This window comes from Pan troglodytes, chromosome 7 (genome assembly GCF_028858775.2).
Source record: "Pan troglodytes isolate AG18354 chromosome 7, NHGRI_mPanTro3-v2.0_pri, whole genome shotgun sequence".
NCBI classification, from domain to species: Eukaryota; Metazoa; Chordata; class Mammalia; order Primates; family Hominidae; genus Pan; species Pan troglodytes.
In genome coordinates, this window is record NC_072405.2 from 17,918,824 (window position 1) to 17,931,826 (window position 13,003).

The 13,003-nt window shown below is 46.4% G+C and overlaps 1 pseudogene; it reads right to left on the minus strand.

Moving 5' to 3' along the window:
• Positions 1 to 2,518: 2,518 nt before the first annotated feature.
• LOC134810817 (olfactory receptor 7E24-like) lies at positions 2,519 to 4,358 on the minus strand (annotated as a pseudogene).
• Between the last annotated feature and the right edge of the window lie 8,645 nt (positions 4,359 to 13,003).

Genomic DNA, 13,003 nt, shown 5'->3' on the forward strand with positions numbered 1-13,003 from the left:
TCAGTTCACAGTGTTTGCTGATGCACAGAAGTGTCTGTCATTTAGATGTAATCCAAGGAATCTAATTTTCTTTTGTTGCCAATGCTTTTGGTGTCATATCCCAGAAAACATTGCCCAATCTGATGTCATGAAAGTGTGGCCAATATTTTCTTTTAGGCATATTATACTTTCAGCACTTGGGGTTAGGTCTTTGACCCAGTTTGTGTTAATTTTTGCACCTGGTGTGACATAGGGTCCACCTTCATTCTTCTGCATGTGGAAATCAAGTTTCTCCAACACCATTTCTTGAAAAGGCTGCTTTTCCACCAATGAGCTTTCCTAGCATTCATGTTAAAAATCATTTGAACATATAGGTGAGAAGTTATTTCTGGGCTCCAGAACAAACCAACAACAGACAACAGATAAGGATACAGCATGGGCCGGGCACGGTTGCTCACACCTGTAATCCAAGCACTTTGGGAGGCCGAGGCGGGCGGATCACCTGAGGTCAGGAGTTCAAGACCAGCCTGACAGACAGGAAGAAGCCCCCATCTCTACTACAAATACAACATTAGCTGAGCGTGCTGGGGCATGCCTGTAATCCCGGCTGCTCGGGAGATGAAGGCAGGAGAATCGCTTGAACCCAGGAGGCAGAGGTTGCGGTGAGCCAAGATGGCACCATGACACTCCAGTCTGGGCAACAAAAGTGAAACTCTGTCTCAAAACAAAAAGCCAAAAACAGAAAATCCAGCACGATTTCGAGAGCAGAAAGAGAGTAGCTGAAAAACCAGCATAAGGAGAAAATGAGGAAGCTTCTTACCAAAGCATCTGGAAATATACAAGCAATTCTTGTGAACTAAAATTTTCATACTGTACTATCAAACACTAGAACTCACTTATTCCATCTTTCTGTATTTTGGGACCCAATTATCCACTTGTCTTCATTCCCCGTCCCACCCCTTTTCTTCCTAGCATCTGCTAACCCCCTTTACACTCTCCACCTTCCTGAGATTCCTTTTGTGTGTAGGTGTGTGATGGAGTCTCTTTCTGTTGCCCAGGTTGGAGTATACAGGTACAATCCGGGCTCACTGCAAGCTCTGCCTCCCCAGCTCAAGCGCTTCTTGGGCCCCAGCCCTCTGAGCAGCTGAGACTACAGGCACACGTCACCACGCCTGGCTAATTGTTTGTGTTTTCAGTAGAGACGGGGGTTTCACCATGTTGGCCAGGCGGGTCTCGAACTCCTGGCCTCAAGGGATCCGTACGACTCGGCCTCCCACAGTGCTGGGATTACAGGCCTGAGCCACCACACTTGGCCAAGATTTTCTTTTTTGTTCCTACATAGAAGTGAGGACATGAAATAGTTGTCATTCTGTGCCTGGCTTATTTCACTTCATATACAGACCTGCAATCTCACCCATTTTGTCTGCAGTGGAGAGAATTTTATTTATTCCTTTTTAGGCTGAATAATACTTCATTGTGTGTGTATACCACAGTTTCTCAATTGAAACAAATTTCTAAAAAGCAAATATTTTTAACATGTCTCGGAATGTGAAACTTCAGGGATACTGTGCCCATTTTATTCTTTTCTATTTCCCATCTTATGTATATGCAAGTGTATAACAAAGCAGCAATCAATGTGTGTATAAATCTGTAATTTCAACAAATGTAAAATGAAAATGCTAAGTGGTGGCTGGGCGTGGTCGCTCCCTCCTGTAATCCCAGCACTTTGGGAGGCGGAAGCTGACGGATCACCTGAGGTCGGGAGTTCAAGACCAGCCTAACCATTATGGAGAACCACTGTCTGTACTAAAAATACCAAAAAAAAAAAAAAAAAAAAAAAAAATTAGCCAGGCATGGTAGCGCATGCCTGTAATCCCAGCTACTTGGAAGGCTGAGACAGGAGAATCGCTTGAATACGGGAGGCAGAGATTGCAGTGAGCCGAGATCGTGCCATTGCACTCCAGCCTGGGCAACAAGAGTGAAACTCTGCCTCAAAAAAAAAAAAAAAAAAAAAAAAGAAAGAAAAAGAAAAAAATAGAAAATGCTAAATGGTAAGAAACAACAGCATAATAAACATTGGTACGGTGTTGATGGACAATGCATTGGAAGATAATATTTGAAGAAATCATATTACAATTAACTTCTGTTCTTACTCATTGGAGCTTGATGCCTCTAAAAACTTCGTCATTGCAACCACCTCTGGTGCTTAAAAAAAAAAAAAAAAAAAATCCACACACTCACACAGGTGCAGAGAAATCAGAATCTCAGGTAATGAGACCCAGGCCTCATCATGTGTAAGCTCCCCAGGCGATTTGACTCAAAGCCAAGATTGAGGAACGGCGACATGGATCTCTACACATAACCTGCCTAAATAGATTCTCTAGAAGCAGTTTATAAAGAAATTCCACATGAACTGTGGAAGAGGATATGAATTTGATGTACAGTATGTCCTCACTTAACATCTTTGAAAGTCTCTTGGAAACTTCACCTTGAGGCAAAATTAGGAATAGTGAAACCACTTATTCCTCTCCAGCATTATAACTACACAACTTAGAACAACCAGTGGTGTTGGAGGACCTGCTGTACATTGTTTCCATAAAGTCAATTTTGAAGGAATTCCAAAATGAAGTGAGGACTTCACGTATATAAAAAGATGGTTGTGATTCCACCTGGATGACAGGGTTATTGCTCAGAAACCAAAGGAGGCCGCCTAGGTATAGATGATTCAGTCATGAGGTTTAAGCTAAACAAAGGATCCCAGAATCCTCACCCATTCCAGTTAAAGACATAAAGAAGAAAACAATATTCACATAGGAAATGCAGAAAGGAATAAAAGCCATCAAGCCACAAAAATAACGTGACTAAGGGGCAGGATTTGCAGATGTAGAGATTTAATGTGGTTGCCCTTTCTCACCCACACAAGAAAAAGGATGGAACAGATCATGAGATTCCACTGTTCTGCTGAGCAGCCTCCGCAGGGCACTTTGTATGTCCCTGTTTCTCAGGCTGTACATGAAAAGGTTCAGCATGGGGGTGACCACAGCCTACATCACTGACACCACCACACCATTCCTGGGGGGTGGTGACACAGCTGAAATCAGGTACATGCCAATGCCTGTTCCCTAAAACCAGCAAACAACTGCTAGGTGAGAGCCACAGTTGAAGAAGTCTTTATACTTCTCATCTGAAGATGAAATCCTTAGAATGGAGAGGACAATTTTATAGTAAGACAAAAGGATCCCTGAAATGGGAAGAAAACCAAACATAGTACTATCGAAATATATGAATACGCTATTAATGACGCTGTCAGAACAGGCAAGTTTGAGAAGTTGAGAGGGGTCACAGACAAAATGAGAGATTTCCACATTCTTGATGACGGTGAATTGTAACACAATCCAACTGTGCAGCTGGGAATCCAACAGGCTGAGGAAAAAGGACACCAAAACGAAGAAGACACAGAGGTGAGGATTCACGATTACTGGGTAGTGCAGAGGGTGACAGATGGCTACAAAGCAGTCATAGGCCATCACAGTCAGGAGCATGCCTTCTATACATGCAAAACGGACCAAGAAAGATATCTGTGTCAGGCAGCCCCCATGAGAGATGACTCTGCTATGCGACTGCATGTCCACAATCATCTTGGGAACCGTGGCCGAGGTGAAACCGATGTCAGCCCAGCACAGGTTGGAGAGGAAGAAGTACACGGGAGTGTGGAGGGGGGAGTCAGAGCTGACAGCCAGGATGCTGAGCAGGTTCCTCAGCACCGTGACCAGATACATGGACAGGGACAGGGACAGCAAAGCGAGGACTGGCTGCAGTTCTGGATCCTTTGAGAGTCCCAAGAGGAGGAATTCTCAGACACCTGTGAGATTCCGTGGCTCTGTGTGTCTTGGACACCTTGAGAAGGAAAGAGGATTGGAAAAATAAAAGATAAAAACCAGCCCTTAATGCTAGATGCGAGCAATTCACAAGGAACATCTTCACACTTGCGGACCATACACCGCCAGCAATGTTTCTCAGTTGTGACAATTCCAAAAATCTCAGAATTATTACATGATTTACTTTTTTGCTATACGAGGCTTTCTGTATATACTACTTTAGAGAATATCCACTGAAGAACATTAGAAGACTAAAACTTCATATATAACAAATCCGTGATCTCAGTAAAATACGGCCCTACTCTTTTCAGAAAAAATACAATGCAATGAAAATGTCCTTCTCTCTTTAAGAAAAATATCCCAGTCTAATTGAAAGAAATTAAGAAGCCATGAAATACACTCTATTTTATTCTGACACCGTGCTACAACTTCCATTGATGTAGAATATGTAAAAGGACGACACAAGAGCTAGGACCCCATTATCTGAAAATGAAATCGAACCTTATACTTCTCAATCGGAAGACCTTTTCACATGCCTGTTACTTTTCATATTTATTATCATCCTTCGGTTTTCTGACATCATTTCTTCATAAAAGTACATGCACACTGAAAGATGGGAGCTGGGTTTCCAAATGAACAGAATCTATAACTCCTGGCCCAGCACCATGGCTCACACCTATAATCCCAGCACTTTGGGCGGCCGAGGCTGATGGATCACCTGAGGTCAGGAGTTCCAGACCAGCCTGGCCAACGTGGTGAAACCCCGTCCCCAGTGAAAATAAAAAAAAAATTAGCCTGGCGTGGTGGCGGGTAACCCTAGCTACTCGGGAGGCTGAAGAAGGAGAATCCCTTAGAACCTGGAAGGCAGAGATTGGACACCCTGTGATAGGATTTTTGATATCCTAGGGAGATATTGCTCCTGACAGTAGAGTGGGCGTACACCCTGTGATATTATTTGTAATATCCTAGAAAGATATTGCTCCTAATATCACGGTGGCTCTACACCCTGTGATCTTAATTGTAATATCCTACAGAGATCTTACTCCTAATAATACAGTGGGTGTACACCCTGTGATATTATTCATAATATATTACAGAGATATGACTCCTGATATCATAGTGAGTGTACACCATGTTGGTACACCCTGTGATCTTATTTGTAACAACTTAGAAAAATATTACAGCTAATATCAAAGTGGGTGTACACCCTGCCATATTATTTGTTATCTACTAGGTAGATATTACTCCTAATATCACCTAGGGAGAGACGATTCCTAATATTACGGTGCGTGTACACCCTGTGATAGTATTTGTAATATCCTAGGAAAATATCCTTGTATACCCTGTGATATTGTTTGGGACATTTGAGGGAGCTATTTCTCTTAAAGTCAGAGTGGGTGTACACCCTGCAATATTCTTCCTAATATCACAGTGGGTGTACACAGTGAGTGATATTTTTTTCTAATATCCATTGGGGGAGAGGATGATATTGCTTCCAATGTCACAGAAGTTGTACACCCCCCCTGTGATATTGCTCCTAATATCCAGGGAAGGAGAGGATGACATTATTCCCAATATCACTGGGTGTGCACCACTCCCTGCCGGGATATTGTTCTTAATATCCAGAGGTGGAGAGAATGATGTTACTCCCAATATCACAGGGGGTGTACACCACACCTGTTTGTAAACACCCCCTGTGATATGGTTCCAAATGGCCTGTGAAAGAGTAAATATGACCCCCATTATCGCGGCGGGTGTTCAGCCCTGATGATATTGTTTTCTAACATCCAGGGAAGGAGAGTGTGCTATTAGTCCCAATATCGCAGGGGTTGTACACCCTTTTGTGTTTTTGTGCCCAATATCCAGGAAAATAGAGTATCATATTACTCCCAATATCGAAGTAATTGTACAGCACCCCTGTGATATTCTTCCTAATATCCAGAAAGGAAAAGAATGATATTACTCCCAACAGCGTAGGAAATGTATAACCGCGCTGTGGTATCTTTCCCCGTATCCAGGTGGGGAGAGGATCCTATTACTTCCAATGTCGCAGGGTGTGTACAGCCCCTCTGTGATCTCGTTGCTAACATCCAGGTTTGGGGAGGACGACATTACTCCCAATATCGCAGGGGGAGTACACACCCCCATGACCTTGTTAGTCATTTCCTGGGTGGAGAGGATGATCTTACTCCCAATATCGCAGAGGGTGTACACACCCCTGTGAAAATCTTCCTATATTCAGAGGGAGAGAGGATGATATTACTCCCAGTACCGCAGAGGGTTTCCACAGCCCTGTGATACTCTTCCTAATATCCACAGGGAGAGAGGATGATATGACTCCCAATATCACAGGGGGTGTACACAACCCTGTGATATTGTTCCTAACATCCAGAGCGAAAGAGGATGATATGACTCTCAATATTGCAGAGGGTGTACACCCCTCCTGTAATATTGTTCTGAATACCCTGGGAGGGAGAGGACAAGGTTACGTTGAATATCACAGGGAATGTACACCCTCCCCCTCTGATACCCTTCCTAATGTCCAGGGGAGGAGAGGAAAATTTTACTCCCAATATCACAGAGGCAGTACACCCCACCTGTGATGTTGTTCCCAATATGCAAGGGGGCATAGGATGATACTATTCTCAATATCGCAGGGCTGTCCACATCCCCAGTGACATTTTTCCTAATATCTAGGGGAGAGACAATTATATGACAGCAAAGGTCGCAGGGTCTGTACATCCCTTCCTGATATTGTTCCTAATATCCAGGGGGGAAGAGGACGATATCCAGTATGAAAGGGGGTGTACATCCCCCACCCCTACGATATTGTTCTTAATAATCATGAGGGGAGACGATGATATTACTCCAAATATCGCAGGGGTTGTTCACAACCCCCTGTGATATTGTTTCTGATATCCAACGGGGAGAAAATCATATTACTTCCAATATTGGTGGTGTATTGGTGTATACACCAAAATCAGGTGGTGTATACCCCACCTGAAATATGGCACCGAATATCCAAAGTGGGAGAGGATGGTATTCATACCAATATCGAAGTGTGTGTACATGCCCCTTGTGATATGGTTTTTAATATCCAGTGGGCAGAAGGATGATATTAGTCCCAACATCCCAGAGGGTGTACACTACCCCTGTGATATTGTCCCTAACTTCCAGAGGGGAGAGGATGATATCACTCCCAATATCTCAGAAGTTGTACATCCCCCGTGATATTGTTCGTCATATCCAGGGAGACGCAGGATGACATTCCACTGAATTTCGCGACAGGCGTACACGCACAGTGTGATATTGTTCCTAATATCCAAGAAGGGAGAGGATGATATTACTGCCAATAAAGCAGTGGGTGTACATTACCCCTGTGTTATTGTCTCTAATATCCGGGGCCGGGGGAGGTGGGGAGAGGATAACATTCCCTCAAATTTAGCAGGTGGTTTGACGCCCCTTGTGGTGTTGTTTTAAATATCCAGCGGGGAAGACAATAGCACTATTTTTGATCGTCCGATTCATCCGCTCCACCTTTCCGGAACTCTGAGGCTGGGAGGCGTCATGCAAATTCCATGTGATCCCCAATACCTTTGCCGTCTTCTGCACCAAGGCAGCCAAAAACGCAGGCCCGTTATCTGAGCCGATCCGTAACGGCAGTCGAAATCTAGGAATCACATCTCGAAGAAGCACAGGGGTTACTTCATGAGCTTTCTCAGTTCGTGTTGGATAGACCTCCACCCACCCCGAGTAGGTACGCCCAAGAACTAGTATATACTTGTTACCTCCACACTTTGGCATCTCTGTGAAGCCTACCTGGAGACCTTCAAAGGGGGCTGCTCCACAAGCTCGTATGCCGGGCAGAACGGTTGGACCTTGCCTCACATCATGCTGTCGGCAGGTAACACACCGCTGCCTCACCGTTTTGGCAAGGGCTGACAAAGGCGAGATGTAGAAATACCGGCCTAACAACTTTTCCAGTGACTCCAGACCTCGATGGGCGGTTTCTTGCACAGCCAGTACAACTGCAGCTCCTAGCAGCTGTGGCACAGCTACTCTCCCATCTGGTAACCGAATCCATCCTTCCTCCATCACTTGTCCTTCCCTCTACTTGGAGAAAGTCCTTTTCTTCTTTAGAAGAAGCAGGTCCAAGATCAGGTGCTTGAGGGAGCACTGATGCCTGGAAGGGGGCAGATGCTGCTTTTCAAGCCTCTGAGTCAGCGCGGGGATTCCCCAAACCCAGCAAGGTGGAAGCTCGCTGGTGTCCTCTGCAATGCCTAACTGCCATCTTGTGGGGTTTCCATACTGCTTCTAATCATTGCAAGATTTCTTGTGGATATTTTCTGTCTTTTCCCCCAGAGTTCAATAGGCCTTTTTCTTTCTATCATGCTCCATGAACTTGAAGGGTCAAAAAGACATACGAGAATCAGTGGAAATGTTGAAAGTCTCACCCTCACTGAGTTCTAAGGCCCGAATGAAAGCAATGAGCTCAGCTTTCTGGGCTGAAGTGGCCTGGGGCAACATTCTGGCTTCAAAAACAGTGTCCAGAGTTATCACTGCATACCCTGCACCTCTCTTTCCTTGGGGGTTGAAGAAGCTGCTCCCATCCACGTATAGTTCCCAGTCTCCTGATGCCCAAGCCTGGTCCTGGAGGTCAGGTCTGCTAGAGTCAATTGAGTCCAACATTTCTACACAATCAGGCTTGACAGGGCTCTCTGATACCGGGAGCAAGGTGGTGGGGTGTAGGGTGTTGCAAACTTCAGTGGTTATATGGGGATTTTCACAGAGCAAAGTTTGGTACTTGGTGAGTCTGGCATTCGTTAGCCAATGATGTCCTTTAGTACTCATTAAAGTTACCACAGCATGGGGGGCCTTTATGTTCAGGCTTTGCCCAAGAGTCAGCTTATTTGCTTCTTGTACTAGCAGGGCAGTTGCTGCCAAGGCCCTTAAACACTGGGGCCATCCTTTAGAAACCCTGTCTGGTTGTTTAGAGAGGTAGGCCACCAGCCTCGGCCAGGGCCCCACAGTTTGGGTTCAAAGTCCAGTTGCCATCTTTTGTCTCTCTGACACATATAATGGAAAAGGCTTTGTCAGATCAGGTAGCCCCAGGCCTGGGGCTGACATAAGTTTTTCCTTTAGGTCATGAAAGTCTTGCCATTGTAGGGATCCCCATTCAAAAGCTTCCCGGTCCCCGCCGCCTTTGTGACCTCACACAAAGGCTTGGCTAATACTGCAAAGTTTGGGATCCACAGTCTACAAAACCCCACAGCTCCTAAGAATTCTCTCACCTGCCTTCTGCTCTTAGGCTCTGCTAGATTGCAAATGACCTGCTTTCTTGCTAATCCCAGGCTGTGTTCCCCCTGTCAGATAGTAAATCCCCAGTAATGTACCTGCTGTCAGCAGATCTGAGCTTTCTTCTTGGACACCTTATACCAACAGTCCTCCAGGTGCCAGTGTAGGGCATCCATTCCCTTGGCACACCCGACTGCCGTGGGGTGTCCCAGCAAAAGTTCATGAACCTACTGGAGCAACACGCAGCCCAGGTCTCTGGTGGGAAAATTCTGGAGGTCTCGAGCCAACGTCTCCCCAAAGATGGTGGGGGAGTTCTTGAACCCTTGGGGAAGCCGGGTCCAAGTGTACTGAGTAGTGACACCTGACTCTGGATCTTCCCACTGAAAGGCAGACAGCTTCTGGCTCTCAGGGGCTAATCCAATATGAAAGAAAGCGTCTTTCCAGTCCAAACAGGTGAACCAGCTGTCCTTAGCTGGAAGTAACCCCAACAATGTGGACGGGTTAGGTACTGTTGGATGTAAAGTCAGTGTAGCTTGATGAAGCAAGCACAAATCCTGTACCAGCCTGTAGTCCTTGGTCCCTGGCTTGGGAACAGGCAGGATGGGAGTGTTCCATGGAGACTGACAAGGAACTCTAATTCCAAAAGTTCTTAGGTGCTTGAGATGGACCTGGATACCTTGAAGGGCTTCTCTGGGGACCCGGTCCTGTTTTTGCATAACCGGCTGGGCCCCAGGATTCACTTCTATGAATATGTGGGCTGGGTTGACTGCCAACCCTGGAGGGTTGTGTCCCACCCGTACTCTTGGCCACCACTTAGCCAGAGCTGGTCTTCACTCTTGGCAGGGCTCAGTTAAGAAAAGTCTCCATTCCTCCTCTCAGGGGACTGTAAGGGTCATAATGGGTCCCGTTCCAGGTAACTTTAGCAGCAAAGAGCCGTGCTCTGTAAAAGAGATAGTGGCTCTCAGCTTGCTAAGCAAGTCTCTTCCCAACCAGCGCAAGGGACAGTCAGGCATGGACAAAAACTGCTGAATCACTTTATGTCCTCCTACAGCACAACTCCGAGGCAAGCAGAAAGCTTGCTTTGCTGAAACCCCCATGGCTCCGATGATGTCAATAGCCTTTTTGGATAAGGGGGCCACTAGGGTAGTTACTACCGAATGTTCAGCACCAGTATCTACAAGGAAATCAATGTCTCTACCCCCGACTGTCATTCTGACCAGAGACTTTTTGGGGACACTTGAGCCCGGTCTCTCTCAGTCCAGAAACACTTCTGCCAGGTTGACCAGGGCCCCTTCCTCCTTGTCCAGGGCCTCCTGCTCTCAGTCACCTGGTTTTCTTTTTAGCTGAGGGCATTTGTTCTTCCACTGTCTTATTTCTTTACAATCAGCACACTGGTTACGTTGCAAACTCTGACAGCCAAGCTGAGTTTCTTTCCCGGGGCCCCCCTTCCCTTGCCCTTTGTGGTGACCCCTCTGATTACTGCAGCTAACAAACAGGTTGGCATTTATCTGGGCCTGACGTTCATTCTCTTTGCCGTTTTCCTTACGGCTTACTGCTTCCCTGTTTACAAACACCTGGTTGGCTATTTCTAATCATTGCGATGTATTCATCCCTGCAAGCCCAGCCTGTTTCTGCAGTTTTCTTCTAATGTCTTCTGCGCTTTGACTGACTAAAGCCATGTTAATCATGCGCTGATTTTCAGGGCTATTGGGATCAAAGGGAGTATACATACCATAGGCCTCACACAGTCTCTCCTAGAATTGTGCTGGACTTTCTTCTTTTCCCTGAATGACCTCAGAGAGCTTGTTAACGTTTGTGGCCTTCTGAGCTCCCCTCTGTAGTCCTTCCAAGAGAGCTTCTCTGTCTTGGTTTAGCCTTTGCATATCCTCTCTTTCATGTGGGTCCCCCTGGGGGTCGGTTCCTGGTAACTGGGTCCTTCCATACTCTTGGGGGTTTTGATAATCAGCTGGTGCGTGTTCCTCTAGCCACTTAGTTGCTGCTTGGAGCACTCTCCACCTTTCATCTCTGTTAAAGAGGAACATGAGCAACTGGTGGCAATCAGCCCAGGTGGGGTTGTGGGTCCGGATATTAGTTTGGAGTAAATCAATTAGAGCTCGTGGCTTTTCAGTATAGGGCGGGGTATTATTTTTCCAGTTGAGAAGGTGGGCAGAGGTGAAGGGCTGGTACCCAAAAACACGCCTCCCCACCAGATGACCATCCTCATCTATCCCAGTATACCGCTGCTCTCTCAGGGGCATTTGGATCCCCATTTTGGGTCTTAAATGAGCTGCCAAGGGAGGGGTTTCTCCTGAGTCCTCGCCTCCTCTCTTGTCTACTCTGGGTGGCCTGGGGATACGCTTGTCTTACAGAGGCACAAGCACTGATGGCTCAAGAGTGGGGAGCCTCTTTTCCCGGTAAGGGGAGGGCACCACTGGGATCTCTGGTGCCATCTCCTGCAATGGATCTTCTGATGCTGGGTGGAGCAGAACTTCAGGAGCTGATTTCTCTGGGTGGGTGGAGCGGGATCCTTCCTTAGTCATCTGTCCCTTTGGTACTAGTATTGCTGCTGCCTGCCCTCTTAGCCACTGTGGGGGGTCTAGCACCAGCTGTCACCAAGTGTCTATGTATGCGAACTGGTCTAGGTATCCTTTACCAGTTACCTTGTGCCACACCTTAGAAACAAGGGACATGTCCAGGCTTCCTTCGTATGGCCAACCCACTTCTAATTGTGAGCAATCTATTTCCCACAAGGTTCTAGGTCCCCCTGGTAGTCTAGTAGTTAGGCTTTGCCGCTGCCAGGGTTGGATTCCCAGTCACGTGAACCAAGAAATGGAGCAGGAGGAGCTGCAGAATAAGCCCCTCAGACAGTGGATTGAAGAAGGAAGAGATTTTAAGCCCCTCAGACAGTGGATTGAAGAAGGAAGAGATTTTTTTATTCAGCCGGGAGTGTCGGCAGACTCTTGTCTTAAGAGCCCAACCCCCAAAGGAAGACAGGGTTCCTGGCCCGTTTAAGGGCTTACAACTCTAAGGGGTTCCACGTGAAAGAATCGTGATGGATTGAGAGCACATGCGCTTAGAGTGGGGGTGGTTAATCTTTTCACCTCAGGCCGGCTCATCAGTGCCACTGGCTGGTCTTGCCACCGACTTCATTCCTGTTGTTTTTCAACTTTTACTTCCTCCTTCTCTTCAGAGACAAGAGACAGCAGAGAAATGGCTTCTCTCCTCAGGTCGACAGGATGATATTACTCCCAATATGGCAGGGGGTGTACACAGCCCTGTGATATTGTTCCTGAAATCCAGAGCAAAAGAGGATGATATGACTCTCAATATCGCAGAGGGTGTACACCCCTCCTGTTATATTGTTCTTAATACCCTGGGAGGGAGAGCATAAGATTACATTGAATATCGCAGGGAATGTACACCCTCCCCCTCTGATACACTTCCTAATATCCGGGGGAAGAGAGGATAATTTTACCCGCAATATCGCAGAGGCAGTACACCCCCGCTGTGATATTGTTCCTAATATCCAAGGGAGGAGAGGATGACACTTCTCCTAATAAAGCTGTGGGTGTACATTACCCCCGTGTTATTGTCTCTCATATCCAGGGGCGGAGGGGGGGCGGAGAGGATAACACTCGCTCAAATTTGTCAGGTGGTTTGACGCCCCTTGTGGTATTGTTTTTAATATCCAGCGGGGAAGACAATAATACTGCTCTCAATATCACAAGAAATGCACATCCCCCTGTGATATTGCTACTAATATCCAGGGGTAGAGAGAATGGTGTTACTCCCAATATCGTCAAAGTATCCACCCCCCCTTTGCTATTGTTCTTAATATATGGAAGGCAAGT